Source organism: Chionomys nivalis, chromosome 20, assembly GCF_950005125.1.
Source record: "Chionomys nivalis chromosome 20, mChiNiv1.1, whole genome shotgun sequence".
Lineage (NCBI taxonomy): Eukaryota > Metazoa > Chordata > Mammalia > Rodentia > Cricetidae > Chionomys > Chionomys nivalis.
In genome coordinates this window covers 33,266,254-33,284,131 of record NC_080105.1, presented here as the reverse complement: position 1 = coordinate 33,284,131, position 17,878 = coordinate 33,266,254, and the positions used below count along the sequence as shown (strand labels likewise).

At 37.0% G+C, this 17,878-nt stretch overlaps 1 pseudogene; it reads right to left on the bottom strand.

The window, feature by feature from the left end:
- Nucleotides 1-213: 213 nt before the first annotated feature.
- Nucleotides 214-504, bottom strand: LOC130862615 (dynein light chain 1, cytoplasmic-like; annotated as a pseudogene).
- Between the last annotated feature and the right edge of the window lie 17,374 nt (nucleotides 505-17,878).

Here is a 17,878-nt window from a genome sequence, read left to right as displayed (position 1 = left end):
AGGGAGAAAATGTGGGGTACAGAAGAATATACTGGAAAATAAACCAAATATAAGTACTTTTAATAAATATTTTATAATCACAAACTCTCACAGAGAGAGGATGATGCCCTGTACCAAATGCAATGGATTCAAAAGGAGGAGTTCCTTTAGCAAGTCTGACAGGTCAGTGTCTGGTTTTTGAACTGTAGGATGTAGTTCTTATTTTTGGATGTATTACAGAGTATTTGGCACAATCCATGTTTTAACCAAATCTGAATAGAAAATGGCCACCTGATGTAGATCGAAGAAGATGAATTGTTTGGTTTCATGTGTCATACAACTATCAAAGTTCCATACCACAATGCAGTGCCAGGTAATACTTCTTATCAAACTCCTTCTTGATATGGGTCTCAATATCATTGACTATGTATACTACTCCAATGCCTGAATAGCGCGCTCTCCAGAGTCCTTTTGAATCTCATTTGACTTAACTGCATTTTTGATCACTGCCTTCCAGTTGTACATACTTTCAATGGAGCATAGGCAAGCCCACTGCTGAGAATTCCTGGGGAAGGTGTTTAGTATGGCTCAGGACACAGGCTATAGAGGAGGGCAAACTGATATTGATGCCACAGCAAATCTAATGACATTTTAATTTAATTCAAAATTAAAGAGATGCCCAATAATATACCTAAAATCATTTTATGTATTAAATCAAGATTCCCACAATATTTTCTGAATAAAGTATGACTTTAAAGAAGTATTTATGTACAAAATGGGGTTGTTTGGCAACAGTGCAAACAATTAGTCTATTTGCATAGCATGAAGGATAGTATATTAAGTTGGAATGTAAAGAACAGCAATTGCTCAGCTTACTTTTTCCAGATTCTGCTTTACAAATAGAACTGTGGCTTCATAAAGAACAAATTTCACAGTCGAATACCCTTTGGAGGACATTTCACCAGCAAATCCTAGGGGGGAAGTTGGATCAGACTAGGACAACGAGTCATAGAGAAGTAGAACAACTTTCTGTGATCAGGCATGTCTCTTAAAGAGCCAGCTGTACAAAAAGATGACTAAATTTTAGAAGAATTATTTAAATACAAACCATAGTTTATAATGCACACTTATGCATGTAAGTATACTTAGGTGTATGTTTACGCATGTATATTTATGTGAAAGCAGATACATATGTGTATATAGCATATGTGTGTGACAGCAGCAAAAATTTACTTTTATTACTTACACAGAGATAAATGAAAAGATCAGAGTCTTCATTGATTCCTTCTTGCTACAAGAGAGTATTTGGAGCTGGGTAGTACCTCAGTGTTACAGCATTTACCTCACATGTATGGGATCTTGAGTTTGATCCCTAGATTCTGTATCCCAAAGTGTCTAATTCTTTTATTTATTTATTTTGTTTATATTGAGCTATATATTTTTCTCTGCTTCCCTCCCTTCCTCCTCCCTTCTCTTCTACCCTCTCCCATAGTCCCCATGTTCCAAATTTACTCAGGAGATCTTGTCTTTTTCTACTTCCCATGTAGATTAGATCCATGCATGACTCTCTTAGGGTCCTTTTTGTTGCCTAGGTTCTCTGGGAATGTGAATTGTAGGCTGGCTTTTCTTTGCTTTATGTCTAAAATCCACTTATGAGCGAGTACATATTATATTTGTTTTCTGGTTCTAGTTTACCTCATCAATATGATGGTTTCTCGACCCATCCATTTGCCTGCAAATTTCAAGATGCTATTATTTTTTTTTTCTGCTGTGTAGTACTCCATTGTATAAATGTCCCACATTTTCCTTACCCATTCTTCAGCCAATGGGCAAGTAGGTTGTTTCCAGGATCTGGCTATGACAAACAATGCTGCTATGAATAAAGTTAAGCACGTATCCTTGTGGCATGATCAAGCATGTGTATATCCCCAAAAGTGGTATTGCTGGATCTTAAAGAATGTTGTGCTCTAGTTTTCTGAGAAATCGCCATACTGATATCCAAAGTGGCTGTACCAGTTTGCACTCCCACCAGCAATGAAGGAATGTTCTTTTTACCCCTCATTCTCTCGAGAATAAGTTGTCATCAGTGATTTTGATCTTGGCCATTCTTACAGGTGTAAGGAGAAATCTCAGAATTGTTTTGATTTGCATTTCTTTCATGGCTAAGGATGTCGAGCATTTCCTTAAGTGTCTTTCAGCCATTTTAGATGAGAGTTTTCCATTAAGGTCTGTACCACATTTTTAATTGAATTATTTGTTATTTTGATGACTAATTTCTTAATACTGAACATCTATACCACAAATACAAGGGCACCCTCATACGTAAAAGAAACACTACTAAACTTTAAATGGCACATTAAGCACCACACACTAATAGTGGGAGACTTCAACACCTCACTCTTACCACTGGACAGGTCTGCCAGATAGAAACTTAAAAGAGAAATAAGGGAACTAACAGATGTTTTGACTCAAATTCACTTAACAGACATATATAGAACATTCCATCCAAACATAAAAGAATATAATTTCTTCTCAGCACCTCATGGAACCTTCTTAAAAATTGATCACATACTAGATAACAAAATAAACCTTAACAGATAAAAAAAAATTGGAATAACCCCATATATCTTATTGAATAGCCATGGCTTAAAATTAGAATTCAACAGCAACACTAATTTCAGGAATCCCATAAACACATGGAAATTAAACAATGCTCACCTGAATCACCAATGGGGCATGGAAGAAATAAAGGAAGAAATTAAAGACTTCCTAAAATTCAGTGAACATGACCACACAACATACAAAATTTGTGGGGCAAAATGAAATCAGTGTTAAAGGGAAAGTCAATAGCATTAATTCTTTTAACATTATAATTAGGACTGTTTAATCACAAGAAGTGTTTAAGTTATTGGTTATTGCAAAATTGGCAAATACTCTATATATTGTTGAAAGACGTTAAAAGTTGAAACACACATGCTTTAACATAAATAAATTTCATAGGTGAGTTTCAGTTCAGCATTTCCTTTTCATCGAATCATAAGAAAATGAAGAGACATGTGCATTAACTATATGCTTAACTTGTATAAAAATACCCAAAGTCATATTACTGGACTTGGGTAGGCTGTCTTTTATATCTTTCTTGAATTCCTTTCAAAAGACTAGAAGGAATGCAAATTATATTAAAATAACTCTATTGATTCGGAAAGCCATGTTGTGAGCATCATCACTTTTTGAATTGTATTCTCCTTACAGGCCTGTGTTGTAAGTGACAAGGGCAAGAATTCAGTGAAGAAAAGGCATAAGAAGCCATAAGAGAAAAGAAATGAAGTTGACCTTAAAGAAATTGTACTTCTTAGCTGTAAGCAGATAAGCTGACTATCCCCTTTTATTTCAGGTAGACCAGTTGCTCGTGACCCAAAAAGCAGAATATTTCCTATTCTTAAGGACTTTACAGAGACGGCAGAAAATTCCAAGACAGTTTCCTCTACCTGCTACAAAATCAAACCTGCCACTTAAACGTATTTGACAATTAGACTACTCAGGATATATTATTCTTTTATTTTAAATACACTGAAATTAAATGTTTACTCTGGTCTATGATGCAAGTCTGCTTTGTAGAAGCTGCCAACTGCCTTACCCCACTATCACCGGAACCCTAACACAATTTTGGCTAAGATAAATTGTAGAATGATTTTTTTTCTGTTTACTTGTTGCAAAAAAGTTGGATTATATTACCAAGAATTGTGCTGGGGGAAAAAAAACAAGCTTTCTGTCTACTAGGTATAACTATGTAAGTGTTTCTTTATTGCCAGAAGTTGACCTTCTTCTTATTACATTTAAGAAAGCTTTCTAGTAAAGTTAAGGCTTGTTTTGGATTGAAGAATTACTTTAGAATATCAAGAAAAGAGATAAAAGAAATCTGTATTGAATGATATCACTGAGTTGTTTGGCCTTGTCTTTGCTAAATTTAAATCTGAGTTAGCAGCTTTTCTTCATTGTTTAAAATAATTAAATTTAATTTGTCATTGTATGCAGAAAATTCACAACTAGTTTACCAATAGAGAATGACATCCTCTATTCATTTTGTAACTGAAAACAATTGTTCATGAAGAATCATTGTTTCCCTTTTATCATTTTAAAGAAAAAAATCATAATTTCAAATCACCACTCTTTGCCTATTCAAGTTCAAGACAGACAACTTTTCCCTTCAAGCATTAAAATTTCAGTTCTCTCAAGGAAACATGTCACATTAGAGTTTTACTTGCACTTCTTGTTTATGATATTTTTCTCAATTAGCTGGGTATTTCTTATTAACATTGTTCAATTTGTTCCCTCTCTTGATAACTTAGATGAAGCTCTATCTCATAATTTTTCCTTATTACTATTTTCATCTAATCCAGGTCTGCGAAGATGGCTCAGCCAGTAAAGTGTCTACTGCACAAGCATAACAACTTGGTTTTTCACCATGTAAAGGCTATCATGGTGAGATCTGTAATCCCCTGAACAGGTTAGGACATATATAGGTAGTTCCATGTAGCTCATTGACCAGACAATCAAGCCAGTTCATTATCTCCCAATTCAGTGAGAACTTCTACTTCAAAAACATATATCTAGAAATCAAGGAAGAAAATTGAAAATTGATCTCTTGACTAAATATGTATATATGCACATTCCCATGTACACACACCTACACAAACACACACCTGTGTACAAACACATACAAAAATCAATTAATTAAAAAGTAATAAGGGTTTAGAGAAATGGCTCAGTGATGTGAGATTCCCCTCTGTATGCTGTGAATGCCACTGGTTAATAAAGAAAATGTTTTGGCCTTGTAATAGGGCAAAAGAGTGGAGCTAGGTGGGGAAAACTGAACTGAATGATGGGAAAGAAGGCGGAGTCAGAGAGAAGTCATGTATCCCTGCTGGAGACAGACACTGGAATTTTACCCGGTAAGCCACAGCCTCATGGTGATACACAGATTAATAGAGATGGGTTAATTTAAGATATGAGTTAGCCAGAAATATGCTTAAGCTGTTGGCCAAGCAGTATTGCAAATAATATGGTTTCTGTGTGATTGTTTCGGGGCTGAGGAGCTGGGAACAAATGAGCAGTCTCTTACAACAGCTCAGTGTCTATGAGCATTTGCTTCTCTGGCAAAGGATTTAGGTATGGTCCCCAGCATCCACATGGTGACTCACAAGTATCTGTAGCTCCAATTCCAGAGGATCCTACCTACACCTTTCCTGTCCTCTGTGTGCTTTTGCATGCGCCGAATGCACATAAATACACTTGTTGAACACTCGTACACATAAAGTAAAATAAATAGCAAAAGTAAATAAATACGGACTACCCAAACGGAATCAGACAGTTCTCCATGTCTAGAAATAAAAAGACTCCCACGGTACAGCAAAAATAAATCTATATGGTGGAAAAGACTAAGATTACAGGACAAGAATGTAAGAGCTTCTTCTACATAGGAAATAAGTCACCATTTAAATAAGTACTGCTTTTAAAAAGTTGTACTCCCTTTTGGTCACCTATGAAATAAAACATAATTACTTACAAATCGACTCTGCTTCACCAACTACCTTAAAGGCATTTCAAATAAAGGTCTCATTCTCTTGATAAATAAAATTGGAGGATATAGTCAGAATGCACAATTTCTTATTTGTACTTTGAAATTGTACTTTGTGCTGGTAGTATAGTTGAAATTTTCGGCCTGAGGGGGAAAAAATAGAACCAATGACAAATTAGCAGTGAACAGCATTTCCAGCGATTGCATCCTTAATGCAATGTCAGTGGGTCCTTTGAGGTCCTGAAGAGTCTTGAAGGTCCTAAGAGCTTATCACTTACTTTGTTAATGGTATAATACATTAACATACATTTCTGTCCCAAATGCTTAATGTGTAGTATTTAAAGAGATTATTATATTTCATTAAGGGTAATTTTCTCTCATGTCGAAAGGGGCTCCATTATTCTCATAATTCAGAATTTTTCTTTCCTCAATGGAATCAAGGCTAGTAGGATAAGTGGTCTGGAATTTGTCCTTTCCAGTAAGGTACAACATGATTAAGAGAAAGACGATGTTCCTCTGTTTGAAAAGGTCTAATGCTTATTCTCATAAATCTAATAGTGAAAGAAAATTAGAACTGATGTTGTTGTAGCATGTTCGCACAATTGTATAGTTGGATTTTGTGTAACTCACTTCTGATAAAGTGATTGTTTTGAAATTACTTATAGACTCACACATCTGAGGAAATAAATAATTGCTCTTTACAGACCCATACTTTATTACCTTATCTCTTCTTCATCATTGCAAAGATTCTTTGGAAAATACTAGAATATTTCACATACAAAGCATGTTTTACATATAGCATTAGACATTTGTGTGATAAATACGGAATGGGTTTACTATGGTAGATTATAAACAGTTCAAATTTAACTGAAAGTGTATGCCAAGTATCTCTTTTTTCCCGAGCCATTTGTGTGTATCTGTGTTAAATACCTATAGCTACTCACTTTTGGTCTCTAGCCACTATGTGATAAGTTTCTAGAGCGGGTAATAAAATAGGAGGACTCTAGAACTGAGTGACTATAGAAATGCTGAAAGTCCAGTTTGGACGCCCTCTCCACTATTGCTTAGGGAATTAGCTGGGGTCATTTTTGTGTATTCCTGGAAATTTCTCTAGTGTCAGATTGCTTGCTAACCCCATAATGGCTCCCTCAATCAAGATAGCTCTTTCCTTGCTCTCTGTCTCTGTCCTTCCCCCATCTCGACTATCCTGTTTCCTCGAGTTTCCCTCCCCCCTCAACTTTTCCCCTCCTCCTCCCCTTATGCCTTCCTGTCTCACACTCCTAGTTTCTCAAGAGATCTTGTCTATTTCCCTTTCCGAGGGGGATCTGTGCATGTTTCTCTTAGGGTTCTCCTTGTTACTTAGCTTCTCTAAGGTCCTGAACTATAGGCTCCTTATCCTTTGATTTTCAGCTAGTATGCACCTTTGAGTGACTACATACCATGATCATCTTTCTGGGTCTGGATTACTTCAGTCAGGATGTTCTCTCTCTGCCTTTTGGTTAGTTTGGAAGAAGGTTTGTCTATCTTATTAATTTTCTCAAAGAACCAGCACTTTGTCTCATTGGTTCTTTGTACTGTTTTCTTTGTTTCTATTATATTGGTTTCAGCTCTCGGTTTGATTATTTCCTGTCATCTACTCCTCCTGGTTGAGTCTGCTTCTTTTTGCTCTAGAGCTTTCAGGTGTGCTGTTAAGTCGCTAGTGTCAGATTCCTCCACTTCTTTATGTAGGCACTTAGTGCCATGAACTTTCCTCTTAGCACTGCTTTCACAGTGTCTCTTAGGTTTGGGTATATTGTGCCTTCATTTTTGTTGAATTATAGGAAAACTTTACTTTCTTTCCTTATTTCTTCCTTGACACAGGGGTGATTCAATTGAGCACTGTTCAATTTCCATGAGTATGTAGGCTTTCTGAGAGTAGTATTGTTGTTAAGTTCTAACTTTAAATCATGATGATATGATAAAATATAGAAAGTTATACCAATTTTTTGTATCTGTTGAGGTTTGCTTTGTTATTGAATATGTGGTCAGTTTTAGAGAAGCTTCCTTGAGGTAGTAAGAAGATGATATATTCTTTTGTGTTTGGATAGTATGTTCTATATATGTCTGTTAAGGTCATTTGATTTATGACATCTGTTAGTTCTCCACTGGGTTCTGGTGTTACCATATTGTTTTTTTAGGTTGTTTAACTAATTCTTGCATTGATGCCTTCTTATCTATTCCCCCAATTTGTGTCAACAGTGTCTTTTCCTCTTGATCCAATCCTTGCAGTTTCTGTCTATGTCTTAGGGAATTGCTCTTGGTTTGTATTATGCAGTCATTGTCTCAGCAATGTCTCAGCAAGTCAGCTGAGGTCTCTCTTAGCCTGCTGTCTTGGTTGACTCTGTGTAGTTGCAGTCTCTTGGTCTGTTTTCTTTGTCTTCTCTGTGCAGACACAGCTTGTGCTTCAGAGTTCCCCCCGAGGTTATGGGGGATAGGAGGGTTTGGGGGAAGAGTGGGCCTTGTAGTTTACAGGGCCTGATCGATGGGGTGGGGTGTTGGAGCAGCCTACCTGCCAGAAGTTTGCCTTCTGGCTGACTCTTTATGAGGAATTTCTTTTTTCTTTTTTCAAGACAGTGTTTCTCTATATAGGAAGAATTTCTAATGCTGTCTTTACCATGAATGTCTGAAAAAGACAATAGAGTGAAATAGTCAGAAAAGGAGTTACGGAGAAGAAAAGGCTGGAAATGAGAAAACAGAAAGGAAAGTGAGGGGATGATTAGGGTGGATTTTCCAGAGTCTGTTAGCAAAAACAAATCATTAGGTGCCCAGTATGAAGACAGAGTAATCAGATAAATGCTCCTATGTGGCTTATGAAAATATCTTCTTCCTTCAGAAGCATGCTATTCTCCTAAATATACTGACTTCTGTCTTGTGAGAATTTCCATAGCAACAAATTTCCCATTAAACCGAATTTGATAATACAAAATGTTCAAATTTTGATTTCACAAGGACAAAATTAGTATAATTCATAATTATACATCCCATTCCTAATACAGTGTGTAACACATAGGGCATATTCAATATGCATTCAGTAAGCAATACATGTGTAAGATAATTGCATTTAAATAAATGTTTAAAATTGAAATTGTAATTATATTTAAATTTAAAAACTAAGAAATTTTCTTAAATTCTACTTTTTCCTAGTCTTGGCTAATATGTACAAGATTGATTTATTACACTTTGAAACTATTTATAAATGATAATTATAATTCAAATTAGCTTTACAGAAGGGAACTATTTTTCAGTAATTATTTTTAACTTTAATCGTCTTTTGCTATCATGGCAGAAAGGGATTGAATTCAGATTCATATTTCTGTGTTTTTATTTGTGACACTCACTACTTACTATGTCATCTTGAGCAGTTGTTTAACTTTTTAGAGGTTTGACTAAATATAAAAACAACCTAAATTTAGTATTGTTAGATAATATAGTACAGGAGATGATATGTAAATGTCAATTCCTTCCTTTCTTACTGATATTTGAAGAGAAAGTGTTGCCCTCCCAATAATATCTTGAATAGAAATTTTTCTTGTGGCTTAGCATGGTGTAACATTTTTATTTTTTAGAACTTCATACATATTTACAATGAAATATGGTTATGCCTATGCATACCTTCCTACTCCAAAAATTCCCCATATCATATCTTTCCATGCCTCATGGGCTTTTTTTTTGTTGTTGTTGTTGTTGTTTAAACTCATTAAATACTGTTAGGGCTACCTATGTGAACATTGATGGGGGAACATTCACTGAAGCATAAGAAACAGCTCACTAAATAGTAATTCTGCTTCTCCAGCAACTACTTCATTGTCAATAGTTCCCCAGTGTTGGGTGGAACCTTGAAATCATCTATTCAGGACATCTTTCTTTGATGTAGGATTTCCCTCTATATACTGTGATTACCATTAATGAATAAAGAAACTTCTGTGGACCTATAGTAGGGCAGAACTATGTTAGGTGGGGAAAACTAAGCTAAATGCTGGGAGAAAGGAGGTGGAGTAATTGGGGAGAAGCCATGTAGCCCACCAGAGAGAGACATTGGGAACTTTAGCCAGTAAACCACAGTCACGTGGTGATACACAGATTAATGGAGATAGGTTAAATTAATATGTAAGAGTTAGCCAATAAGAAGCTAGAGCTAGTTGGCCAAGCAGTGATTTAATTAATATAGTTTCTTTGTGATTATTTCAGTTCTGGGCAGCGGGAACCAACACGCAGTTCTCTCGTGCAATATTTCTTAAGATTTTGACTAGCTTAGTCTTGTACAGGTCTTATGTAGGTAGTAACAGCTGCTGTGAGTTTGTGCTTGTCATAGCCATGTCATGTCTAGCAAGTGGTATTTCAGAGTACTATTCCCTATGTGCCATCATTCTATTCCACACTCTGGCTGTTCCTTTTTTTCCCCCTTCTCTTCTACCATGATATTTCCCACAACTTTCAGTTGATGGGTTAATATAAATATTCAATTAAGGGATGGGCATTGCAAAAAAATTGTTTATATTTAGTTCACATTTACTGCATTTCCATCTTCCTTCTTGGAGGATTTATCAGAAACGTATTATGAACTCACTTCATTTCAATTGCTCAGATTCTATTGCAAATGTGTCCCTGTCTATGCACACACACTTGGAGGATGGAGGAGGACCATGTGTGCCTTTCTCTGTCCTTCTTCACTTTAGTGCCACTAGACAAAGTCACTCAGTGCACTCAAGGTCCCTGCTTTGGCTAGGTTTGTGGGTTATCTGGACAGCAAGATCCCAACACTGCCTGCTTCTGCTTCTCAATGCTGGAACAATATGTGTGTGTGTGTTAGGGATTTAAATTGAAGTTCTTGTGCTTGCATAAGAAACATTCTTACTCAACCCATTTTTATTGAACTTTTAGAGTTACTATTTTTTTTTACATTTTGTCTGAGGGGGTGACTTCTTTTTTAATTGACAATTAAATATTAAAAAGCCAATAACCAGTGGATATAACTTAATGCATGAGATTCTTTGGTATACACAAGTCTCTGGGTTCCATTGAAGCATTACCACTGCCAAAAAGAAATAAGCTGATAATGAGTCAGGTTTGCCATACAGTGATAAATACGATAGAGGAGATGCAAGTGTAATTATTACAGAGTTTGATATTCATGATTAGGACATGCTTACTTTACATATATTCTAATAATTAGAACACCTTATAGTATCAAATTTTGGAAAATCTTTGCTCTCTGTATAATTTTTCCATCATACATGGTAATGAGAAACCCTCGATAATTAAATTTCAAATGCTTTAAATGATAATACTTAGAATAATTCTAATAGTCTAATATTAATTTTCTTTCTGAGTCAGATTTGTTTGCAGTCAGCTAGATGTACAGAACAGGGACTAAATTTTTCACTAACTGTGTTAAACCCTGATCTTGCTAAGGTGAAAACAAAAGTTTTTGAAAGCTGTCATATGATGATTACCTTCATTTTTCATTTATATGTCATTAATGGCACCGTTAATCATTCTTCGTGTTGGTACAAAATGCATTTTCTAATCCAAAATTGAAATCCATAACTTTAATGTGTTGAAGTACATTTTCTTTGATTTCCTTGTAAGGATTTGAGTATTGGAACACTCTATATACTTCCTAGAAATTGCCCTCGCCTTGATTCTAGCTTGGCTCCCAACATATTTATATGATATCCTTCATTAAAATGTAGGTATTCTGAGAAATGTGTTTGCAGGCTCCACCACAACCACCCACTGTGTTCTGCTCACAAGACACACTCAGACTCCCAGCTCCACCCATCTCATCATCCTCCCCATGTCCATCTCTTCCCCACAACTCCAGCTGGCTTCATGGGCACAGATATAGCTCACACCTGGTGTGGGAGGTCCTTCTTTCTATGTGTTGTTTGTATTGGTTGATGAATAGGAAAACTGCCTTGGCCTGATAGGGCAGAAGTTAGGTGGGCAGGGAAGGTGCAATTAAATTCTGGGAGGAAGAAAGAAGAGTCAGAGAGATGCCATGGATCCGCCAGAGACAGATGCTGGGAATTTTACCTGGTAAGTCACTGCCACGTGGCAATACACAGATTAATAGAAATGGGTTAAATTAAGATGTAAAAATTAGCCATTAAGAAACTAGAGCTAATGGGCCAAGCAGTGATTTAATTAATACAGTTTCTGTGTGGTTATTTCAGGGCTAAGCTAGCCAGGTGGCTGGGATGAACAAGCAGCCCCTCCTTGCAACACACACCAGCTGGAAGAACAGGTGAGTGACTGATCTCCCAGCTGAACTTCCCCAACCTCCAGACCCTAAGCCATAGGACACATCCCATGACCCCTCTCCTCTCATGTCAGCACCATCAGGGAAGATGATCCCCATTCTCAACTCTAGTGGAACACTGCTGCTCTGGTACAGTCCCCAATAACAGTCAGCAGGCTAAAGAACTACCTGAAGGCTGCACCAACAATGCTCACTGGATTTTGCTCCCCCAAGACCCATTCCATTGCCCAATCCCATCCACCTCATCTTCCTTCTCTTGGCCAGCCCTTTTCACAACTCTAGCAGATTTCAGAGACAAAGTACAGCCTACACCAGTTAGAAGAACAGACTCCGTAGGCACATGTACAGCCCACACCAATCTGAGGGATAGAAGGATATGCTGGATCTAGGCACCCAAACGTTTACAAACCTCAGCTGAGAGATCCTATTAGACCTGAATACATGCCAATCACCAGAACCCTTTGCCCTTCAGACGAAAGATGATAAAGGAAAGAGATAATAAAAGAACAAAACAACCATCCAACTAAGATAACACAAGATTCAATACCCAGACTATAATCATCCCAAACCTGGATGTACAAATAACAGCAAAAGAATACATTTAATAACAGAAAGGGCAATATGGTACCACTAGAATCCAGTGACCCTACAATAGTAAGACCTGAACATTTCAATGCAGCTGAAGCACAAGAAAATGGCCTTAAAATAGCTTTATGAAGAGGGCAGAGGCCCTTAAAAAGGAAATAAAAAATTACCTTACAGAAATTGAAGAAAAGATTAACAAAAAATTGAAGAAATCAATACATTCACTAAAGAAAGTAAAGAAAAAAATCAAACAGGTGAAGGAAACAGTTCAAGACTTGTAAAACAAAATAGGAACAATAAAGAAAACACAAATTGAGGGAATTCTGGAAATGGTAAATCTGCCTAGGCAAATAGGAACTAAAGATGCAAGCATAACCAACAGAATGCAAGAGATGGAAGAGAGAATCTAAAGTTTTGAAGACATGATAGAGAAAACAGATTCATTGGCCAAAGAAAAGGGTTTTTTTTTTGTTTGTTTGTTTTTTCCAAAACATTACTAGCTCCCCAAAGCTATCCAGGAAATCTGGGATACCATGAAAAGACTAAACCTAAAAATAGCAGGAATAGAAGAGGAAGAATCCCAGATCAAAGGAATAGAAATATAGTCAACAAAATCATAGGAAAAAAAAAAAAAACCATTCTAAACCAAAAGAAGGATATGCCTATGAAGTTATAAGAAACTTACAGAACAACAAATAGACTGGACAAAAAAAAAAGTCCTCTTGCCACATAGTAATCAATACACTAAAAATACAGAATAAAGAAAGATTAATAAGAGCTGCAAAGGAAAAAAAAATCATCAGAATTACATCTGACTTATCAATGGAGACTCTAAATGCCAGAAGGTCCTGGAGAGATGTTTTGCAGACACTAAGAAACCACAGGGACAATACTACTATAACCAGTGAAGTTCTCAGTTATCATAGGCAGAAAAACCAAGATATTTCATGACAAAACCAGATTTGAACAGTACCTTTCCACAAATCCAGCCCTACAGAAAGTACTAAAAGGAAAACTCCAACCCAAGGAAGTTTAGCTGCAACCAGAAAAACACAGGCAATAGAAAATCTCACACCATCCAAACCCAAAGAAGGAAACACACACACACACACACACACACACACAAAACCAATACCATCAAAACAAAAAGTAAAGGGAATTAACAATCACTAGTCATTAATATCGCTTAATATCAAATGGACTCAGTTTTCCAACAAAAAGACACAGGTTAAAAGAATGGATATGAAAACATGATCCAACAATGCTTCATGATAAAAGTCTAGGAAAGATCAGGGATATGACATACATACCTAAACATAATAAAAGCAATATACATCAAGCCAACAGCCAATATCAAATTAAATGGAAAGAAACTCAAAGCAATTCCACTAAAATCAGGGAGCCCACAGAAGTGGATTAGATCCACCTTGACCAAAGGTCAGAGAGTACAGGCCTACTCTTGCTCTTTCGGGGATATGACAGCAGGTTTGACGCAGGGAGTGGCTGCCTACAGGGTACATAGCCCAAGGTGTGGTCACTGCATGTTCTACCTAAACAACAGAATGCTTTATTCAGGATAGAGTTGCTTGATGCTTCAGGTATTGAAGAGCTAATTGCTCTATTTATTCTTTGAATCTTGTTAAAGTAGTCTTTTGCCTTCTTTCTGCCTTTTTGGGTTGGGCTGTATAAGCATATGGAAAATCAATGTGGGCAAATTCAGGATTCCCTGGATTGCTCTACTGATTTTATTTTATGTCTCTGAATTTCCTTTGTATTTCTCTTCTGTCTGTTTAGTGTTTCTAATCCAAACACTCCTACCCTGAAAGTGTGAACCCCATCAAGGCTTGACCTCGATACCTTACCTCTTTGTCACTAGAATTCACAGGCATCTTGGAGCACAGTATGTATCATACTGGTTTTCAGGTTTCCTGTGTGTTTCACTCCATTTCATGCTGCTATGTTCTTTTAATTTTGAGTTATTTTATTTCACTAGCACTGGCCTCAGCAGAGTCTGGGAAATTCCTACAGAAGTGGTTCATCTACTACAGTGGGCCAAGAAAGAAAGAAAACAAGCCTCTACTCCAAGAAACACAGGGAGAGAACTATTCAGCAAGGGGAAACCAACTCTGGTGTAGGAGATTCGGCACTTGTCTTTTCAAATGGTGTACACGCAGACTCTCGGCAGCATTATCATCTCCCATGACTAATTATACCTTTCTCATGCAGCAGTAACTAGAAGAGAAATGACCTCAACCAAAAAGCTTAATTGCTTCTCTGTCCCAGGAAAGGTCTGAGCCAGAAGCCTAGAGATAAGGAAATTCTGCTCTGGGCTCTTGTTTCTCATCAGCATGTTAAGTGATGCTTTTTGTTGTCAAAGGTGAATTGTGGAGAAGGTTAGAGTGCAGTGGAGAAGGACAGACTGAAGCCAGGTGTTCTGCCCACTCCTGGCAAACTTCTCTCCTGTTTGCTTTCATCACTTAGGTTGGATGGCCAAAATCAATCATGCATGCTCTCAAATATAAATACTAATGCATATTCCAAGGTAAAATATAAAATGGATTTGGACCCATTCAGTGGCTCAAATTATCTGCTCTAGTACTTCCATCCATTAGTGTGAATAATAGAGAATGGACTGAAAAATGCCTTCTATTCAGGAATGATGAGTTAGGCGTTCCATCCACAGAAGGGACTGTCGCAGTCACTGGATGTGTTGAATGCTACCATAAATCCTTGCTGAATGCAGGTAGAAATAAATAATAACTTTGTGAGGTGCTGAATGACTTGGGAAAGGAGAATTAAGTAGTGCAATTATTCAAAATTGAAATTTTAAGGCAAGAGCATCGATCCACAGGCTTGCACCACTAAGCAAGCATAAGAATTTTCTAAGCAAACAGTAGTCGAGCCACTGCGACTGGACTTGACTTCTAAATATTTATGAAACATTCTCTAAGAAAGCACAATATGTAGTTTACACACATAAAAATTAAAAACAGATTCTGCTTGAGAGAACATTTATAGTATTTCTCAAAAGGCATCTTTCTAGTGAGAGCTACAAACTGAGTTTCTAGATTCTGTGACCTAAAGGCACAACAAATGAGTACTTCTTATGGTCACAGGCTATGTGACCGAAGCCTATGCTCTGTCCATATGTGTAGTGTATTTCAATATTAAAGTCTGAAGGAAGAAAAATACTAGTAAAATAAAATGGTAGATTAACTATAATTTCAATTAAACTTTTCCCATCTCTCTCTTTCCCTCCCTCTCATTGCTGTTTCTCAAATGGAAACACTGCAAACACTAAAACATGGTCAGGATTCAGTACCAACCCGGATGACAGTGGTTTCACATCTCCTGGGTTGAGATTTGAAAGTTAATGAGCGTATGACATGAGTATGCTGTAAAAATAAAAACCATCTGGAGATGACAGACTGATGGCTGCCTTTCTGAGTGATGGCGAAGAAGAGAGGCAGGACAAAGAAGAGGTTTTTATCTCAAAGAGAGAATTAGCATCAAAGCTTTAGAAAAACCATGGAAAGTGAGAAGACAATGGAAGAGCAAAAATGAAGACAGAGGAAGCCAAGAAGCTTGAACATGGAGCTCCTTGGTAGGGAGGAGAGACTCAGAAGCAGCTTCCAATAAGGAAGGCAGTGGAGAGCCTTCACTCTCACCCTTAGTGCACCTCACAACCTAAAATTCAACTCAAGGTTCTCATGAGACAAAATTTTTCCAAGGACTAGTCAATGGTAGAGAAAATCCTATTTTGTCACAGCAGAGGACTTGGTAGAGCACAGTGAAGCGCCATCTTGAGAGACTCTCTTGCTAAAACTGAGCTACCTACCCTAAATGACCAAGATCAAGAAACATCCATAGGTCATGCAGACTCAAATAGTTAGATAGTCGAAGGGCCAAGCTAGAAATCAAGTCTAAGCTCGGCTAATACAATTATTTTGGAGTAATATAGATATTAAATGCATAAATTATTTGATGAATACCTACTTCATTTCTTAGAATTGTTGGGCATATTTGTAAGTAATGTCCTTTTTGCTAGCTTGTATGTATCATGGATTATGTATTTATACATTTGCTATATTTGCCTGAATTTCCATTGCATTCCCTGTTTCTTGAGATAACTTTTGGTAAAGAACAGTACACTTTCCAATTCACTAATTCTCTGAATATCTCTTGTAGAATGTTGTTGCTACAAAAGCTACTGTGACATTCCAAAGGTCAGGGTGGAATTTTATTCACATATGCCCTAATCACTTTCCAAAGGTAGCTATGTAAACACATGTTTAAAATGCAATGACTAAATTGTATTTCAAGAGCTCAAAGTTGGAAGGAACTCCATAGCTCATAGGGGGCTGCTGGTTACTATTTGAGATAACAGACAGTGAGCATCATCAGCACCGTTTCATATTCATGAGACAATGTTACTAAAGGTGAATGACAAAAATGAGAATTGTATATTAGAGCATGCTAGAGGGAAAGAGAGAGGAAGAAACGGGATGGACAGATAATAGAATAGTAGAGAGAGAAGAAAGGAAGACAGGGGAAGTAGAGTGGAAGAAAGGAAATGAGTAATAAGGGAAGGGAGAGAGGAAGGAAGGAAGGACAGGAGGAAGAAGGTAAGAAGGGAGGACAGATAACTGGCAGCCTGTTTCATGTTTACTCTTCTCCTGTGTGATTGTGCAAGGAGCTGGCTCAGCAATGCTTTTCTAAGTCTTATGAAATGTAAATCTAGACACGCCATTAAATCACAGTGCAGAGGACCAGTGGCTGGCTCACTACAGGCAGGTCCTCTCTGCTGTGCACGCACCACACCCTCTACAAGGCAGTACTTCAAGGAGTCATGCATGGTGGATTTATCACGCTGAGAAGAGGAAGTAAAGAGTAATAATTTATGATGTGGAGCCACAGACACTAATAATGGTAGAAAACTCATGAAGTAAAATGTCTCTACATCTGTTTTAAATACATAAAACCCATATTAAATCTTTCCCCTATAGACTGTATAGTGCATTCTCATTATTTTTCTTGTCTTTCTGCACTTTTTAAAAAGTCATATTATGAGCAGTGTTAATTTTAACGTTTTATAAGCCACTTTCCAGAACTTGTTATTAAGTATTCAATATTACCAATAATAAGGATTATTATTCCTGTCTAATGGCTAGATGTAGGGATTTCTATTTCTTAGAAGCAAATGAAATTAAATTTTGCAGAGTGAATTGGCTTGGTTGTGAGATGCTTTCTCTGAGATGACTACTTCTCCTCTGAATTATCTTAGGGATTTCCACCAACCCCTACTGGAATGGTCCCACAGTGCATTTGCAGCCTGCTCTTCAGGAAGCTACACTTTCTGGAATTTGAGCTAGGAATTGAAGCTTGCATCTCTGGTATCTGAATGGGTGTTCTCCATCATACGATAAAAAAGAACA